Source organism: Xiphophorus couchianus, chromosome 9 (assembly GCF_001444195.1).
Source record: "Xiphophorus couchianus chromosome 9, X_couchianus-1.0, whole genome shotgun sequence".
NCBI lineage: Eukaryota > Metazoa > Chordata > Actinopteri > Cyprinodontiformes > Poeciliidae > Xiphophorus > Xiphophorus couchianus.
In genome coordinates this window covers 12,408,001-12,427,555 of record NC_040236.1, presented here as the reverse complement: position 1 = coordinate 12,427,555, position 19,555 = coordinate 12,408,001, and the positions used below count along the sequence as shown (strand labels likewise).

At 39.1% G+C, this 19,555-nt stretch overlaps 1 long non-coding RNA gene across 1 annotated transcript; it reads left to right on the top strand.

Moving 5' to 3' along the window:
- Positions 1-124: 124 nt before the first annotated feature.
- On the top strand, positions 125-13,006 carry LOC114151188 (uncharacterized). Its single transcript, XR_003596896.1, has 2 exons — positions 125-1,683; positions 10,310-13,006. It is a non-coding gene; the product is annotated as an uncharacterized LOC114151188 (long non-coding RNA).
- Positions 13,007-19,555: the final 6,549 nt, after the last annotated feature.

The following is a 19,555-nucleotide window of genomic DNA, read 5'->3' as shown; positions in this document are numbered from 1 at the left end:
ATTTCTTTCAAAAGCAGATTTTTAAACATTTTATTTCCATTGATTGTGCTTCTGATTCCTGTTTTGGACCAGTTCACTCTTTGGAAATATGACAGATTATAAACCCTGACCAAACCAAAATAACTATGAGCGACCTCATTCTGGTAGATCTTATTTATTTGACTCACAAAACCACATTTTCCTATTATGAGCAGTTTAAAGAAAACTACTTCAAATCATCACTTGTCTAAAAGGGAACAAACTGATGCATAGCAGTGTTTTCCCGCAAATTAAAAGGCTTAAAAAAATGACACAAAATGATGAGATGAAATGATCCCCAACTTGTGCCAAACTTTTTTCTTTCACGAGAACACATTTTGCTACAAATGTCATAAATCCAGTTACTTGGTCTTTTGTTTTGTGTACTCCCAGCACTGCTTTGCCTTTTCAGCCTTTTGTATTTGACAAAATGTGAGAAAGTTCAAGCTGGATACTGTTGCAAGGCTATATAGTGGCAACTTTCGTTGGGAGTTTGTTTTTCTGCTCATTGTTTCATTCTGCATAGTTTCTGCATCTTTTGCAGTGATGGATTGCCCCATAGCTCTGCAACAGCCTGCAAACATTTGAGATAATCATAAGGCAAACACTGAATCAATGCCTCTCAGCCTGCAGAAACCCAATCCTCCCCCTTGACTCGCTAAAAGTACAGAAGCACCTGCAACAGAGAGACACGGTGTCACTTTAAGGAGTAATCCACAGACGAAGATGGAATAACTGTGGGGAAAGAAGAAGAAGAAGTGTCCGTGTGGACGCTTGGATGTGCAACTGATAGACAAGGAAAAACGAAGAGACAGAGGAAAGAAAGATAAGGAGAAAGATAAAGACAAAGAGACACAACATTGCATTAGACACTAAGAGCCATTCCTTGCTCGCTAAAGGCTAATGTAATTGCCACACAATAAGAGCGTCTCAGCGGAGGCTGTAAAAAGAACTAGAGAGGGGAATGTAAGAGGAGAGGCAGGGAAGGAGGGAGGAGGGAGAGTTAGGTTAGGGAGGAGGGTAAGGGAGGACCGGCAGCTCTGCCTTCAGACTCTCATATGAATCTCCTGGGACAATGGGTGAAAGTCTCTCTGAGTCTGTACTGTAACTCTGGGCTGAGTGGCTCACTTGCTGTGTCTTCAGGGTGATTGATCAGGCTTGCAGGGAGGAGAGACGGAGGGAAGAGAAGGGGAGACGAGTCCGGTAGCAGGCAGGCAGGCAGGCAGGCAGCTGGCTGGGTGTGTTAACTCCACATCTGACCTCTATGGGAGCAGAGTTGCCTCCTCTCCTCTCCAAGCAGACTGTGGGAACTGGGGGGACAGAGCTTTATCCTCCCTCTCTCCCTCCACACCACCTCCCCACCTCTCTCTGCTTCTTGCTGGGCCATAGAGCTCAGAGAACTGGCACTGGACAGACCGGGACATGACAGGACAAGACAGCTCTGGCAGTGGAGCCCTCTGAGGATTTCCACTGCAGAAGGAGTTCTGGAGCCGCCTCCGTCACTCAGACAGCCGGGCGGGTTTCTTGTCAGTTATTAGCCAGATTTTAGTTTGTCAGCCAGTAATTCAGTCACTGGGGTCTCTTCCACTCTGTGAATATCCTCATCTGAACTCTGATGTGACTCAGACGCCGTCCTGGACCACCAGAGGACCGCCAGAGGGTACGGTGAGTGGCAAACACTCCTCTCTGTCTCTCTCTCTCTCACACACACGCACGCACACACACACACTTTCCTCTCAGTATGGGTGCAGCATTCTTTTCACAAATCTTATTAGCTGACTTCTGCTGTGCCTTTTCTTGTTTTTTCCTTCATGGCTGCTGACTTGTCACAAACACATGACAACAGATCCGATCAGAGCTTCAGCCTCAGACGTGTTGTGCAGTCGTCTCAGCCTGGCTTTGATCTTTGGATGATGAGAAACAGGAAGGCATTGGATCTGCTTGTTCGACAAGAGGTCGTTGTCCTTTTATTTCCTAGAACTTTTCAAGACCAAATCATAGGTACAGAACTTTCTTTTTATTCGATTGAAATCTCCCTGAACAGAGAAAAAGAGATATTTCACACACCTGCATGACTTGAAGCTGCTGTACCAGCACTTTCTTGCACGAGTCTCATGACTATGGGGGGTTTTGTGTAGCGCCATAATCTCTCTGCTGTTTGGAAAAGGAGGTTGATAAACTCAACCTAAAGTCAAAAGTTTAGAACATTTCTGTACGAATAGTTCAAATAGTTGAGCATGTTCCAACCCTTTATCTGTGTCTGCTAGATCAGTGAGCTGTTCCCATGTATGAGGGAACTTGTTCCACCAGAACAAAGCTAATATGCCAAGACTTAATTGTACAGACAGCATGAATAGATTTACATCAGTTGGGTATGAAGAATAAGCGTGGATCGTGGGTAATGCTGCCGGATACGAAGGAATTTAGACGAGCCAGGTGAGCGACACTTCTTGGATTAATAAGAAATATCTGGTTCGGTTTCAGAAGTGAACAGAACCTACCGTAGTATGAATTAAGCCTGAGACCGTGATTTGTACTACAATTTAACACAAAATATAACGGTGCTGTGCCTTTAAGTTTGGGTTAAAATCAACATTTAATTTAGAAAAAGGGCCTATTTACATTTTAACAGATGCTAATATGGGCGTTGGCTCAACAACAGTGAACAGATGTTTTCTATTAGAGTTCAATAGATAGATAGATAGATAGATAGATAGATAGATAGATAGATAGATAGATAGATAGATAGATAGATAGATAGATAGATAGATAGATAGATAGATTACATTTTGTTGTTCTGTCACATATTTTGTCCTTGTCTGTTATTCTAAAGTGACAAAAATTGGCAAAATTCAATAGGGAATGAATATGAATACTCTGGTCTTTGACTAGGCCATTGGTGCTCTGGCTGTAGTGTGAGGTCTTTATCCTCCTGGAAGGTGAACCTTAACTTCAGTTTCACATGTTTTGTAGTTTGTTCCTTCATGGTGGTGAGAATGTGTTTGTGACGCATCAGCATTTTTGATGGGAGGATAAAAAGTTCAGTTTTGGCCTCTTGAACGTTGTTCACATGTTTTGTTGTGTCTCCAACATGATGTGTGGCAAAATAGGCTTTATGGCTTTTTCTTGCTTTTTCTGCTTTTCCATAAAGGCCATTTTATTTTAACACAGTAAATTAACTACAACAAATGCATTTTAATTTGTAGGAAATATGGATAAGCATGCAGCATTTTCCTTTCAGTAGGTAGGTAGATGGGTTTCGCTTAGATCAAATGCAGAGTGTTAAAGTGGCTGGGACAGCGTGGTTTCCCTCGGCTCTTTTTGCCCGGCCTTGCGTCTACCGCAGAGAATTTCCGTCTGAACCGAGGCAATCACAGGCAGCACACATTCAAAACCATCTTAGCCAGCAACCAAATGAAGGAGCCTTTGATACAGGCCCCGACAGATGCATATTTTCTTTTTACGAGCAATGGAGTAGTAAACAGCTTGCCTTGTTGGCTCTGCTGCGGGATTCCAAAAGAAGGGTCGTTTATATACACATGCACGACATGTGAATGGAAGTAAGTATACGAAAATAAAGGAATTATTAAAGTAAAACACAAACAGAGTCTGGGAAAGACAGAACTCTCTGTGACCGAGTGACACCAGTGGCCGGATGCTCGAAGTGTTTGCCAGTTTCTGATTTCATAATCGGGTTTGTTGTGCTATGCTATGCCTGGCTGCTGCAGACGCAGCAACAACAGCAGCAGCAGCCGCAGCAGCGGTGGCGGTAAACTCCAATTGAAGCCATGTGTGGTGGAAAAACAGGCCCGAGTTTGTGGAGGGATCGCATGCTTGAAGTGGGAGGGAGCCTGCTGGTTACAGAGGTCACAAGCCGAACACGCCAACTCCTCTTGGCCCTTCTCACACGCCATTCTGACGGATGCATTTCAATAGTTCCTCCCAAACCTCCTCCACTCCCTCTGCGCCTTAAAATGAAGTCATTTTAAAAGGTGAATCAGCCTCTCTCTCTCTTTTTTTTTTTTTTTAATTTTTACCTATTGAACTTCTTCAGAACATGCTTTTGTTTTCAAACGTGGCGGTGAAAGCAGAAGAGGTGTGTTGGAAGTTTAGGAAGGATTAGTGAAGTGCAGCAAGAGACACTTTATTATCTTTGGCTCCACTAATAGCAGCAATGACACATAGTGTTCCCTGGCATTCCCACGTTGTTGTGTCTGGGTTTATTTTCTCCACAACTGCGTCACCTGATCTCACACATTCGTCGCATCGCCGGGGTTTTACCCTCCTCGGAGCATTGCTTTCTCGCTCCCCTCTCTTCTTGGGTTCCTCTCAGATCCTCGATAACAGTCTTCCCCCTCAAGAGTCCAAATGTTATCAGAGCGGCCGCAGCTTTTAGCTAATAGCTGCAAAAGCTAAAGCTATCAGATTCAGAGATAGCCAACGTCAGGCCTTAATGCAGCTGTGCCATTTTCCCTCATGCATTATAACCGATCATGTTCCTTTCAATGAGGAGGGCTGGATCGTTTTTTCTTGTTTTTTTCATTTTGTAATCTCTCTTTTAACCAGTGACTTGTTGCCTCTTTAAAGATCACATTCATGTGATTTAACACCAGGTGTTTTTTTTGTTGTTGTTGCATAATGTTCTCCAATTCAGTTTTTTTCCCTTTTCTTTTGCTCTCTTGTGTCTTATTCGGTGTCTTTTCTAAGAAAAGGTTGGTAATGATTGATTATTTTTTTCATGAAATTACATCTCCGCTGAATTGCATTAACTATGTAAAGTGGATTATTGTTAATGGGACATGTGAAAAAGCACCCGCATTATGCTCGCTCCCATCATCAGTCACATGGGAGGGCTGGATTATCAAGAGTGAGTGATCTAATGAGCTAAATAATGAAGCCAAGCCCCAGCCAACACGGGTAATGACTTTTTAATGCTCGTGGGTTCTTTAGTTACCTACAGAGGTGCGATTGGTTCAGATAAGGCCTTTGTGCTTGGTCAGTTATGACCATCGTGTAGGAAATGCTTGTACACAATGCTGTCTCTGTCAGGGTTCAGCAACCAGCAGCTCCAGAGACACATGTGGCTCTTTGGGCTTCCTGCACTGGTCACCCAATTTTTTTTATTTAGGCACTTAAAAGGATTTATCAGCCTTTTTTTCCTCCTTTTTTGCGTAATATCAACACAGATTTTCCACAGCAAAATAATACTACTGACTTGGTAGTTATACATTTATTTATTTTCCATAAATGAGGAAAGGGATTGAATTAGCTTTTTTATGCAGACTCTTTTTCTGTGTTATGTTTGTATCACTCACCTAAGAGTGAATTATTATTCCTTAATTTATTTATTTATTTTTTTTAAAGGCAGATTTTATTGCATGAGGTGTTTATAAAATATGATGAGTCGTATGTGAACATATTGGTTTTGTGACTTTGAATAATTTTTGCTCTGTAGTCATAAAAAAGAGTGAAAATGCTTTTCTGAACAGTAAAGATTGACGTCCGCTGGTCTATTAGGAGTCTTTTAAAAGTGTTAAATGTTGGGCTGAAAAGACAGACAGACTAATTTCTAAGCAGGAATTTCTAAGCTTACAGGATTCAATATGTTCAGCACTTTTGTACCACTCTTACAGACCCAAATGTTTTAAAGGACGTCTCTACTAGCTTTGCTCGTCTAGAAAGTCTCAACAGAATGCATCATGAGGAAAAGAGAAAAGTTAACTTTCTGTAATAAAGTGAGCGTGGGAATAGGTTATGGAGGTGATTCCTGTTGCTGTGGGGGAAAAGACAGCTGTGGCTGTTATGATAAAGGAAATTGAAAACATTACAGCTTTTTTTGGAACTGATCACAGGCATATTCAAAGTTTTCCATTAGACTCAAAGATCTTCACCCTTTGTAAAAGTAGAGTTAAGTGTTATGAAGATGAAAAACCGTATATATATATATATATATATATATATATATATATATATATATCGCAGGTGCCTATCTCTGGCAGTCATTGGGTGGAGAGATGAGGTGCAACCTGGACAGGTTGGCAGTCTGTCACATGGCGGCACAGTGACACAGAGGAGTAACAATTTTTAGAGATCAGCTGATTTTGGACTATGGGAGGAAGTTGCAGTACCCAGAGAGAACCCACTGAAGCACAGGGAGAATTTTCAAACTCCATTCAGAAACACAGGTCAGGGTTCAAACCCAGGACCTTCTCGCTGCAACGCAACAGTATTACCAACTGTACCACCGTGCTGCCAGGATAAAAAACATTTTTTAATAATAAATGACTCTGCAGTCAAATCTTATTTAAGATCTGAGCTCATGTAAAGTCATTTTACCTAAGACAGGGCGTCATGTCTCATTCATACGTCATGTGCCAAATTATGAAACTGACTTGACATCCCTACCGATGGATGCAGACGGAGCTGTGGTATTGTTACACAAGCAGCAGCGGAGAAAGTTTCTGTTTTCTGTCAAGTAAAAATGTTGTTGGCTGAGGAAAGGACTGTAAATAATCAAGCTGAAAGTTGATCTCCACCTATTGTTCCTGTTAACATGATACACAAGCTCAACTACATGCTACAGGAACTTAGAAAAGCAGCCGCTGAAACTCAGGAGTTCTTATGATTAGCTCTGAGGTTTAATACTTTGTGATTTCAGTTGTTCAGTGGTGAATAATGATGTTGTTGAAGGCAATGCTTTGATATCAATGATTTATAGCCACCCTGATTAAAGTTCCTTCTGCAGTAAGTCATCTGCTGACGGGTTAGAAGAGTCTTTGCTACTGCAGACAATATATATGCAAAATCTAATAAAAGTATTAGATCTGCATCTCATCACAACCAAACTCTGGAAAAAGTGGTCTTTTTGCATACCTACTTAAAACATTCATTTCTAATTACTTTCATTTTAAATACATCAAAATTTAGATTTGAGCAGAACTTTAATGTTGGCCTTATTTACATTTAAGCATAAGGCTGCCAATAAACTTTAATATTTGCACCAATAATTTATATTCAGTTTCCTTTTATATTTTTCTTCAATAGTAGTTTTAGTTTAATAATTACTGAACATATTTAATGGGATGAAAATGTCTCATTTTGATTTGTCACTACATGCTCAATTCTAACGCTGAACCTTGGAGTTTTTTTGTCCAGCCTTTTTTGTAATCACATTTCCAGATGGCTTAAACATTTTGCTAATCGCCCTGACTGTATTGATATTTCTGTGGGTAGGTTTAGATGAGTATTTATTTTCTAATATATAGAGATTATCACATATGTGTCTATCTTGGATCACATGTTCTTTTATCTGAGGGGTGACTATTAGAAATCGGCTTATTGTTATTAATTAAAAGTTTCTAGACAGTAAGTAAATTGTTGTTTACTTTCTGTGAATTCTTGGCAAAACAGGGACAAATTAAGGCAGAAGAAGGTACAAAAATCAGAACACGGGCACAGATACACACAGACGTTTCTCAAAATTAATTCAGGAAAGCATCTATAACCAGATGTCTCTGTCTCAGAGTCATTAAAAAGTCCTTTGGAAATGTTCAGAAAGAGTTTGTCCTGAATTTTTAGGTCAATTTGCAAATAATTAAAGGCATAAAATCCAAATGCCTCAGTTACATTTATTACTGCGGCTACCAACAATTACGGTATTCAGTCCCAAGCTATTATTTTTTTGTGTTAGATTTTTTTTCTGAACTGAATAACTGCAGCAAATTAATGGTTGGATTTTTCTAAAATGTTGCTTCTGCATTGACAAATTACTTTATTTTACTGTAGCCAGTAAATTAGAAACTATATTATCTCCAATTTTAAATGTTTTTAATTTATGTACGGTTTGTGATTTCTATACAGCTGGTAGACAAAAACTATTATGTTTACTGGTTGGGTTTTGTAAATTTCCTAAGCTTATGCTATCCACTGTGCTAAAAATTTTGTTTTCAAGTAACTCAAAATATGGCACTGAATAATTAATTAAAAAAGTGAAATGTTCTAAGCTACAAGCTGTCAAGCTTAGATGCACAAAACAGACAGCATCTCTAATGTTAACTTAAAAAATACATCAACCAGGTGTTGTATTCATGCCAGCGATTGGCTAAAAACGTTTTCCAGATATTTTCTTGTTTCACCGTCTCTGTCCAAACATTTTCCTTGTGCTCTGTTTTAAGAAAGGTGACAAATCACAGTTGCACCAAAGTGAGAAACACAGTGTGACATCAGCATGGCACAGCTAGATTCAGATGTGAATGCTACACCCACAGTCACCACCACATTTATCTCTACATCTCCTGTGTAAACATTGCCAACTGCAGAGCTGAGCTACATGAGAAAGTGCTTTTCAGTAAACGGTTTGTGGTTTTTGTCATCCTCTGAGGGAAGAAATGCAGCGAGAGAGCATTAAAAAGTGAGACACATGAAGATGTTTAGATCTTAAAAGGTATTTATTGCATTTTTCAGTTTGCTACACTGCCTTAACTCCCTTTTGTTGACTGATTTTCCCAACAAGCGTGAATGGGGTCAGTTTGGCTGAGCGTGCAAACCATGTGCTTTCTAAATTTGACTTGCTTACATCGTCAGCCTTTTATGCAATAATAAGTTCTTTCAGGCTATAAACCTTGTTCACTGGACACACACAGACCTAACATATTAAATCTGGCATTTCACAAACCAACTAAAGTGATGAGTAACTCCTGCACACATGTGGGCTCTGGATTAGAAATGAATATATCTAAAAATAACAGCATTCATCTATAAATTTCTACATGCTTTTTATATTTTTTACTAACAGGGCCTTTAAATCACTTAAATCTTTGCCATGTTACCCTTGATTTCATGCCAGATGTGACCAATCGTTCATTTTAGTCTGACAGCAGCATCGCCAGTCACTCGTTTCCCATTTCGACTTTCACGCCCATCAAACAAACAGTGACTCACCGTGGCATTAGAGGGCAGCGGCCACTCCCTTCATTCACACATCTTCAGCGTTTTCTCTCGTTTTCCTTTGTCAGACAAACACCCCACAAGTTGTGCATGCAAATGAATCGTACACACGCAGGCATTCTCTCACTCTGCCTTTGCTGTTCACTGATGCGCAACTTTATGTTCCAGATCCACAATCTACGCAAACATTTTTATTCATGATTCCTGTGCAGGGAGTGGCTGACTGTTAACACACTGCTTGACAGCACAGGCATATTTCTCTGTCTGGAAGACGTCTGCATGCCTTTTTTAAGGCTGTACAACGTGTACTGAGGCTCTGTGCATGAATACCAAGGCTTTATGGAGAAAAACTAAAAATATGAATCTTTATTCAGAGAGGATATCTAAGGTTTTTAATTTTTAAAGACTGTGATTTTGATTGTTTTCTAATATAATATGTTTCTATTTACATAAATCAATTAAAGCACAAGCAAAACAGACTGTATCTCCTGCAACAGAAGAAAACATTTGACTTTTCTTCTTAGTTATTGTATTTAGTTATGGAAAGCACTTGAATGAAGTTTTAAAACTTTCCAGACTTTTCCAAGCGGCATCTTCACCCTGTTGTTAGGAAACTGCGCCAGCCCAGATGGTTTAAAGTCTAGAATGAAAGAGAAGAGATGATGCACAAAAAGTGATCAAGGAAAAACCGCCGAGACTCGGCCCTAACCTCATCCTCCTCCTCACCGCTCAACAATCCTGTCATTATTCCTTCCCCACCCGGGTGGGCCGGAAAATTTCTCTGCAAGACAGCACAAACAACAACAAAAAAAAACCCTGAAAGATGGAATAGATGTACACCATGACATTTGCAATTCTGCAAGGAGAAAGTTGTGAAAACGGCAGTGTTTTGTTATTTTTCTGTGTCCTCATCAAGCAACATTAAGCCTTAAACAGTGGAAAAACAAACCAACTCTTTCTGTCTAAACTGAAACCGGGGCTGCACAGACACCCACTGGCAGTGCATTACTAGAGTTTCCTGGTTTGCGTTAAAACAATTGAGCAGGTAGCTGGCTCTGCATGTTTCAGCTAGACTCCACATCTGCTGCTTCCTGCTGATCACTGCAACAAAAAGCCCGCAGAGTTTTTGTTTTGTTTTTTTTAATCTTATCTCACAAATGCGATTTTTCTGTTACGCACATTACGTTGCGTCATCTTCCAACGCAGGGCTTGGATGAGTGCTCTAAAGTGCATCATATATTATCATCAAAACACTGCAAGGTCTGATATGAAGGTTTTGTTTTACAGAGAGAAATAATGGATCTAAAATCTCCTCTCTCTCTCACTTTCTTTTTTTTTTCTCCAGGTCACAGGTGTTCCACAGCTGCTGCGGAAAAGAAGCATCTGGAGTCCAAAAACAATGTAATAGTGCGGAGGGCGGTAAAGGGCAGAGAGGTGGAGACCGGGCCTCTGGTCTCGCTGTTTAGGGGAGGGTTCCTGGCACCGTGATTTGATGCACAAAGAGAAACAAAAATCACATTGCCAGGGATTTCCACTCCTTCACAGCTCAGCAGGACGTCTGTCCCGACCTCACATTTCCACTCAGGGACTCATTTGAGGCCGGATTCTGGAGCGCTGAAGGAATTAAACCAAAATGCTATCAACCCATCTCTGCAGACCTCTAAAAGGTTAAGTTGTGTCTGTGTGTATTTAAGGCTGCAGCTGTTTGAAATTTAAACTATCTTCACCACTCTCTGCTCTAATGTGCCAGGAAATGGATGTAAATGCAAGCCAGAGCCACACAGGAGAAGGTTTATATTTCAGATGTTGGATTTTAGGGTTTATAAACAAGGAATTTATTTGGAGACCTAAGATAAAAGTGGAGAACCCTCCACTGCACCCTCTGAACACTCTGCAGAATCTGAAACCACTGACTTCACTGCCGACGTCTCACGTAAAGGTCTGCATAAATCTCAGCCAGCCGCCCACTTGCTAAAGGCACAGAGCTTAGCTAATTGGTGAGCATTGATCCCTGCAATGTGTTGTTCACAGTGGCTAAGTTCAGTGCCCGAGGTGAAATAGTTGATTCAACGTGGAGGATTTGTTCCGGTGGATGGACTGAACTTGATGATCTCGGAGAAGCTGAAAGAAGAAGGGATCAAGGAAGGGAAGGAGGAGTGAGAGGTCAGGAGGAGATGAAATGACGTGTATGGAGAATAAGGTCACTATTATGGCCTGAAGTGTGATTTTTGAACTTGTACTGGTCTCCTTGTGCATGAAAGAAACTTTTGCCATTTAGATCAGTATATTCTCATAAACTGACCCAAAAATCTGACCATGTGACCCATGTACAATAATTTAAAATAATACGAACTGGAGCGAGCTCATGACGTCTCTTCTAATTTTATCCCTGCATTAACAGCATTCAAGCCTGTGCAAAAAAATTCCAAAATCTTAAATATATATAATCATAAAGTGAATAGAGTGTCATTATTGATTGAGAGTTTAAACGTTTGTTGTGACTGGATAAGTCACTGCTTCTTCCTGCTCCTCTTCAAACATATTTTGTTTTTGATTTTACGAATCGTTTATTTGTTGCTATTTTTTTTGCCTGCATTTGTTTTACTGATGTTTTAAGGAAGGAAGGAAAAAAAGGAAATACCAACCCAGTTCAAGAAAGGGACAAGTTGTAATTTTACTTGAGGCAGTTTTACTTTTAAATTTGTAAAAAAAATTCACATTTTTATTGGCCTATGGTATATTCATGGTGCCCTTTTATTCACTTACTAGATTCAACACTTTCCTGTTATGATGGAAATCACAACATTCACTCTGACCACAAAAGTTTGAATTACAGTTTCCAGCATTTTCTAATTTTCTCGCTCCAGCCCACTCTGCTGACTAACGCAACCCAAAGCCGTACGTCGTGACCGAGCGGATCCAAGAGTTGAGTTTGCTGATGATTTGATGACTTTCAGAGTCTTTTTGAGGTATTTTGGAGCCAACACACGAGCACTTGTGTTTTCTGACTCATGGTAACATCCATCTTTAGTCTGAAATGGAACCATTTTACAGTGATGCCACTAATCTTTATCTGTGAGAATGTCACAGTATGTGTACCTCAGTATTAAATTAATTTTTTACAGGGTTGGTGCAACCTATTGCAAAGGAGTGAAACAAAAAGATTCTTAAATATAACTTGAAGTTTGTCATTGTCCTTCCTGTGCTGCTCTGTTTTTAGAATAAAACCTAGAAGTACAGGTAAATATTAGTGATATTAACACACCCAGCATGATAAACTCCGAATATATAACATTTTGTATCTTTCCTTTGTGACTATATTACTTTAAAAAAAAATTCATTAACATAAATAGCTTTTTTAACCCCATTTTGAGTTGCACGAAGTAAAGATTTCACATAGTCTAGTTGAAGTTAGAGATATTGTCATACGCATAAGACGTGCAAGCTTGAAATATTTTTCCTTGTACATCAGTCAGAGACTTATTTCAATAGATATTTTCAATAGACATCTTCTCAGCTTTTAAAAACGTTGCAGTAAAACAAGATAAGATGCGGAAAAAACGATAGTAAAAGTCTTAACTTGAAGCAAGATATAATCCTGTTATGATGCTGGGAATTGTTTTGGATGATTGCTGCTGGAGACTCTGACTTCAGATACCATTTGTTGTTGGAGTAATGTCTGGGATTTAATATTTGTGGCAACGCCAGTGAGCTGTGAAAATACAATTTGTGCGGACAGTTTATGAAAAGCTTGACTTATATTTGTGTGCATGGCATGCGAAATGTAGACTAAGCATATTTGATTGAGCTAAGAAATGTGGGTTTTGTCTCCGCACTTCTGGTCTTTCTGTTTCATTGAGCATGATTTGCAAACTTTGTCCAGACAGCAGCCAAAACACTAATTATTACATTAGAGCGTTCAAAACAAATGCTAAGTTCATGAAGCATGAGAATATTATTTTTCTGTAAGTTTTGTTTGCACACAATTAACTAAACGTGTTTCTAAATATGCTACAGACTAAATTAAAAGCAGATCAAATCATTGGTTGCTTTTGTGCAATGCTTTAGGAACAGCCTTGTGTTATTTCCCTGTATTTTAAAACTGTTTGGTATTCAAGCATAGATGTGGGATTGCTTTTAGCAAACTATTAAACTCAGACCTATGCATGAGGCAAAAAACCCCAAAACAACAACAAAAAAAAACGGATAGGGAGTATCATGTATTGATGAGGCAGAGAATAGCTAATGCTTTATCATTGTTACTATTTTTCATGCTGCATACATGAAGCAACCTTTCTTTAAATTGTGGTGTTCCTCAGGGATCGGTCTTGTGGAATTTTGTTATTAAGTTTGCTTCCTTTTAGTTGAGTCTGGGAAAAATGCTATATTTTCTTACAATGTTCACACAGATTTATTCTCTCTCAAATTCTGAGAATCATGCAGCCTAAATATAAATTTTAAACAGCACTAATGATATGATCCTGGATGTTTTTATAATTTTCTACGGTTAAATGCTAGCCTGCTGGAGATCGTCATTTGTGACCCTCAAAATTCCTCCTAAATATTACATTTCTTGAACAACTGTTCCTTACAACTCAAACATTTGAAATAATTAATTCATTGTCACCAATAATGATAAAAGGACATTTAAAGGGCTTTTATGAGCTTAAGATCTGATTATCAGCCAGTCTTTGATTCGTCTCTTTGCTTCCGTCTTTTACCTAAAACCAGGTAAAAGACGGAAGAAGTTTTGAATGGTTCGCCAGTTGAATATTTCTTAATTGCTCTTTTACTGTCTATTTGTTTCATATTTGCTCTCTTTAAGATTACTAAGCTTTAAAAAAAACACTTAAAATGCTTTTATTCTCAATTACTTTTGATTAGTTTTGCATCTTGTTAGCGTTGTATGATCACCATTTCTCTACCGTTTCCAAGCACTTTCTTTTGTTTTCCTTTAAATCCTTTTGTCTGTTTCAGGGGGTTTATTGTGCATCACGTTTGCGATCAACCCTGTTGTTCTAAATGTGCTTTATAAATAAGTTTGATCTGACTTCTGCAGAATTTCGTACGCTGAGGTTTGCCCTGTGAAAGAGTGCCGGGCTGTGCCCTCCTGTGCCTACTGAACTGGTATCAGTGTTTTACCTGAAAACTGGCTCAGTTCAGCAGGAACAGGAGTGAAGCTCACTAACTTGGAGGACACGCCCTGCATGCAGCAAGTAAACCCAACCCAAGTTCAGTGTTTCAGTTGGGTTAAGGTGCCGCACCCTTCCCCAAACAGACTGAAGGCTCGCTTTGAGTCAGCCATGAAAATCACAGTCAAGCTCTTGAACTTGTCAATCAGCAGCCTGCACCTTCTGAACTAAACACGAATGAGTCATATTTAGCTATCTTTACTTACAGGTCTGTCCTTGTTTTCTGTCACAAACCCACACAGCTTGTTGTTTTGCACAGCTTTCATCTTTATTTCCCACTCTTTCCACTGAGACTGAGGCTCAATGTGGAGTAATCCCAGTGAAATGTCTGCTATGCTTGGGCAATCAATGTCACCCAGCAGTTCCCATTTGAACTGATGGGGAATGTGTGCAAAGCTGATTCCTGCCGACTCTTCAGATTCCCGTGGTCACTAAAGGAAGCGAGCTTCGTGGTACATTTTATGCCCAGAGGAAAATGGAAGTTCATTATTAAGCTTGATGAATCTTCTCTAATCCAGTAGCTTCGCTGTTCATGACAGGGATTGTAAAAGTTTTATTTTTTTGTTGCTCTTACTTTCACAGGATAATTGTTCAGCTTAAAGGAGTTCATCAGGTAAAAAAAGACAGAGGGAGGTGATGGTTGTAGAGTTTTGTTCAGACTAGGTGGTACAACTGACAAGTTAGCTGTGATTTATGTAAGTGTTCAGTCTAATAAAACGTCCATTATTCTAAATGTCAGGACTCTTTCAACAGTGTTCAACAATTTGATGCATGATTTAGTTTAAGGTTTAGCCATGTTTTCATTCCAGGTCTAGCCCGGTAATAATTTAAAGTGATAAAGTTTGAATAAGCCTGAGAAATATTTTCTTAAATCTTTAAAATTCTGTACCAAAAAATAACTTATCTTCACAAAATAAAAATAAACAGTTTATATTCTTCCATTATTACATTTCTAGAATAATCTGTATTTACACAATGGTGCTGGCAAAATATTGAACAGCAGTGTTTGTGCACTTTCTATGCATTTTAACTGAATATTTCTTGGTTTGTTCTTGGTTTGATTTAGATTTCCCTGCTAAAGCAAAAGAATGGTCACTTTAGATCAGCAGAAAATAATCTGTGCAGAAAAATATCTACAATGACTGGATGAATGTTTGCAATTGATAGAACAGAAATCAACCCTATCCAGACCACATTTATTCAAGATAAACTACTGTTTAAACATATTTTGATCATTTTTTGGAACGCACTGCAACTTATGTCCTTCTATACTTATGAGGAAAAAAGCCACAACACAATGCTTGCAGAATTAAGAAACAAACTTAATAAAACATAAATAGTCAACAGATGTGAAACACAGCTAGCCAGGTCTTCTTAAAGAAAACCTTTGTTGAATCTCAAGTATCAAGACAGCACGGAAACCTTACATTAAAGCTACATTTTTCCATTTTTCCATTAAAACTACGGTACATATAAGCTCAAACCCTCTAACAGTGATTTGATGCAAAAGGAAATACAAAGCCAGACATCCAAAATGTACTAAAACTAGAAAGTACATGAAAATTAAATAAAAGGAATTTCATTTGCACCTTTCTGAGAACATTTTAAGCCATATATCTTACTGCAACTTGATATTTCATAACAGAATTGAGAGATGGTGAAACGTTACGTTGGTACTTATTCTCAAGACAAACGATCAGCTCAACAGTATTACACCCCAAATACCTTTCAAAGTAATGCTTCCACATCATGAAATAACATTTTATTTCTGCTTATTATAGAATTTGGTAAAAATATGTAATTTTCCCTGCGAACCTGGGGAATTAAACTCGGCGTCATCAGAATTGTGAGGTTCCACTTTATTTTTGAGACACATTTGTCACATTTTTAATGCATCGACATTGAAAACAAAACTGCAGTGGGGTACCAACGCCAAAGCCTCCAGCTCTCCTTTTAGTCTCCATAGTGATGTCAATAGCCTTTTCATCTTCACGTCTCAAAGGCTGACCAGATTTCGTGATGTGGCCGCTTTATTGAGCCGGATCTGCTTTTCTTGCCCCGTCTTTGCCGTTCAATCAGCATTCATGTGGTTGTGGCCTGTGGCTCTGAGCTCGCTGCGTAATTTGGTTTAGAGCTGAGCGGGAACATCTGTTTTACAAAGCTGCAGCTCCTTCCACTCCTCGGGCCTCATGGAGAGAAGCAAGAACCTCAGAACCTGCCGGTCCAAATCCTCTCAAGACCAATCTCAGCCCTGAGAGGAGAACAGTGACAGCGCTTTGAAGTGTGGGGTGAAAATGTACGAAGTTGGGGCAGGGTTTATTACTCAGCTGGCTGTAATGAAAAATACTCTTTATTGGCTTCGTATGTAGAGTTGTAGGTTTGAGACATGTTCTAAACCCACACAAACAGAGTTTTCATTTTTAGTTTTGAGAAACAAATACTTTTTACTTCTAATATATAAATATCACATTGATTCACAGCAACTGAGCGCTACAAAACCTACATAGTTGTCACATTTGCACTATATTAGGTCCATTGTAATTGTTTATTGAATAAAAGAAAATGTCATATTTTGAATATTTAGTGTAAAGCTCTATTTATCTCCACACCAAGTGTGGTTGTTTCATCTTTCTAAGCTCAATGTCTAATTGACCAAGATGACAATAAAGCTCTTAACTTGACAAAACAAATATTTATATTTGATTTATAGTATTTATTTCTTCAGGAGTTGATCATCCAGCTTCTCCTTCCCAACAAATAAAATCATAGAAAACCATGACTAAATGTACTCTCCATGAAGCAAGAAAGGATGCTATAAAACTTTGTGCCAATTTTTATGTTTTGCTTTTTTGTGTGAAGGTTGATACGTTATAAATCATTCAGAACTGGCTTGTTGACAGTCATTAAAAGCTTGTTAGAAGAACATGGTTGAGTTAAGGAAAAGGTTTGGTTTTCTGGCTCCTGGGTTCTGCAACTTTTCCAAAATACAAGAAAAAATACGTTGGAATATGAGTCAAAAAAGTTATTTGTCTTCTTGTTGAAATACTGCAGTTTTATAACCACCGACTGCTTGAGACCAGTGTGTTATTATGAGAACACGTAAGCCTCGGGCAGCTGCTGGGATGGCTGTGGATTCTTGTTTTTAACAGTCGCCTGGAGTGCTCCTCTTACAGAAAACCCGTCTCCTCTCTTTGGAAACTTTCTGCAATTGAACCCTAATAATCACCCTCAGAACATCTTTCACCACACAATTAGTTAAGTGGTCACAATTCTCAGTCCAGAGCACAACAAGAATGAGAGAGAGGATTAAGAAAAGAGGAGAGAGGAAAAAACTCTCACATATATTCCCAAGGTTGACAACAAAGTCGGAGCAGATGGCTAGCATCCAGGCCTCAGGAGAAAACTCATGTTGTTATTGGTAATTGTATTTTACCTCAAAATGTAAGCGCAAAGAAAAGGTACTTTGAAAGTGTGGTGTCTTTTTTCATTGTTTTGACTGGAACATGTTATTTATTCATTAAAAACAAAACAAATGTTTAATAAGAGAATTTAAGTTGACAGTCTGGCTGCCTCTGTCGTTTTATATCTCATAACCTCTGGCGGTTCTCCTGTGTATCCGCTGTGTGCTATCTGAAATCTGATAAAGAGGAAACAGCTGTTCTCAGGGCTGCTGCAGATTTTGAAAGAACCGCCTCCTACACGTGTGTTCGCACTGGCATCAGAAAAAAATCTCCCTACAATGACCCTTTTTCTGAGTTATATTGCAGAGGAAAAAAAACATAATCGAGTCAAGGTGAAAGGGCATTGTATACTTAATTTTAAAAGGACTCAAGAATTTAGTTTTCCATAGTTGTTTGTGCTCCGCTTTGTTTTATTTATCCTATTTCCACTCTGCTTTATGTTTACTGGATCTTTTGGTCTGTTTTTATGTACTACAGAGAAAAGGCACGATTTAAAACCATGACAGACAAGAAGACATCATCCTGGACAAAATTCAGAAATAAATTCTTGACTTGGGGGGCATGAAAAAGATTGCATGCAAATTTTTTCTTCTTCTTCTTGTCCTGGATAAAACAGACAGATCTTGATTGACGGGGTGCAACTGTAACCATAACACTGGATATTTGCAGCTATCATTAACGTCTGAATGTGGAATGGGACGCTGAAAGCTAGCCAAGTAACTAGGATGTGTTCTTGGGGGAGTTTTTTCTTTGAGTAGAAAGAAGAGCTTCCTGATGTTGCCAATGGATGAACTCATGCTCTGCGTGAATGAAAAATACCAGATACTGAACGACCAGTTCAGTGCACATCTGGCATTTTCTGTTTGGGTACATCTGCTTGGTTGTGGGAATCCATTCTTTGCATGAACGTGCCCAGATCTCTGTCCGGTGGGGATGTCTAAATGAAGTACAAAGTTTCAAATTGAATTACTTTTTTAAATTATCTGTACCATATCTGCCCTTATTCTTACTTGTGTAGGAATGTATGCCACCTTACAAATATGCTATTCCAATTTTCCTAAGCGCCATAACCTCCATCAAAGCAAGGTTGCCACCAATTTCTTGGAAATGTCCAAAAACTCAACAGCAGCTCTCACATGTCACTTAAATTCTTGCTCATATAACGTGCCACGTATTTACACAAAGTTTCTCCTTGGAGCTGCAGACTCCAGCTGAGTTTACACATCACTGAGCACCTCTCCTCCTACCTCTCCCCCACTCAGCTCCTTCAGACTAGCCAGCAGCAATTAGCACCATCTGCTGAGCTTTTTATACGAGCTACTTATCAGTCCAGCGCTCCTAAGAACGGTTGTTAACAGCATAAAGGATAAACAACCTGATTTCTCTTAAGTTGTTGTTGATATATACAGCAGAAGTTGGCATAATTACTTCATTGTGCTATAAAATGGCACTATGTGCCTGGGAAAACATAATAAACTTTAAACTACGACAAAAAGGCTACGACATGCAGCAAAGATCCCAAGTTTGGAAACACCGTAAACAAAACTAGAGAATACTTCACCCTTAACATTGACGTACACAATAAAAGACAGACTATACTTAATGGCGTTCAAAACAAAGCACTAAATTTATGAACCAGGAGAACAAGTTTTCTGTAAAGTTAGGCCTCACACCAAAACCTAGAACCTAATTGGACATGTTAACCCCTCCAGCAGATAAAGGTGTCTGGCAGAAGCCATAGCTGGATGCTGCAGTAACTTCACACTGATTTGTGTTGGACAATAAGATGTATTGATGTCAAGATAAATAGATATTTGCTGGAAACGTTTTAGTGAGTTAGTTAAATGGGACACTATTGCATTATTTATCATCCTGGCAGCTGATTGGACCTTTCAGATAAACTGGCTGCCACACGGTGAACTACACAATCTTTATGAG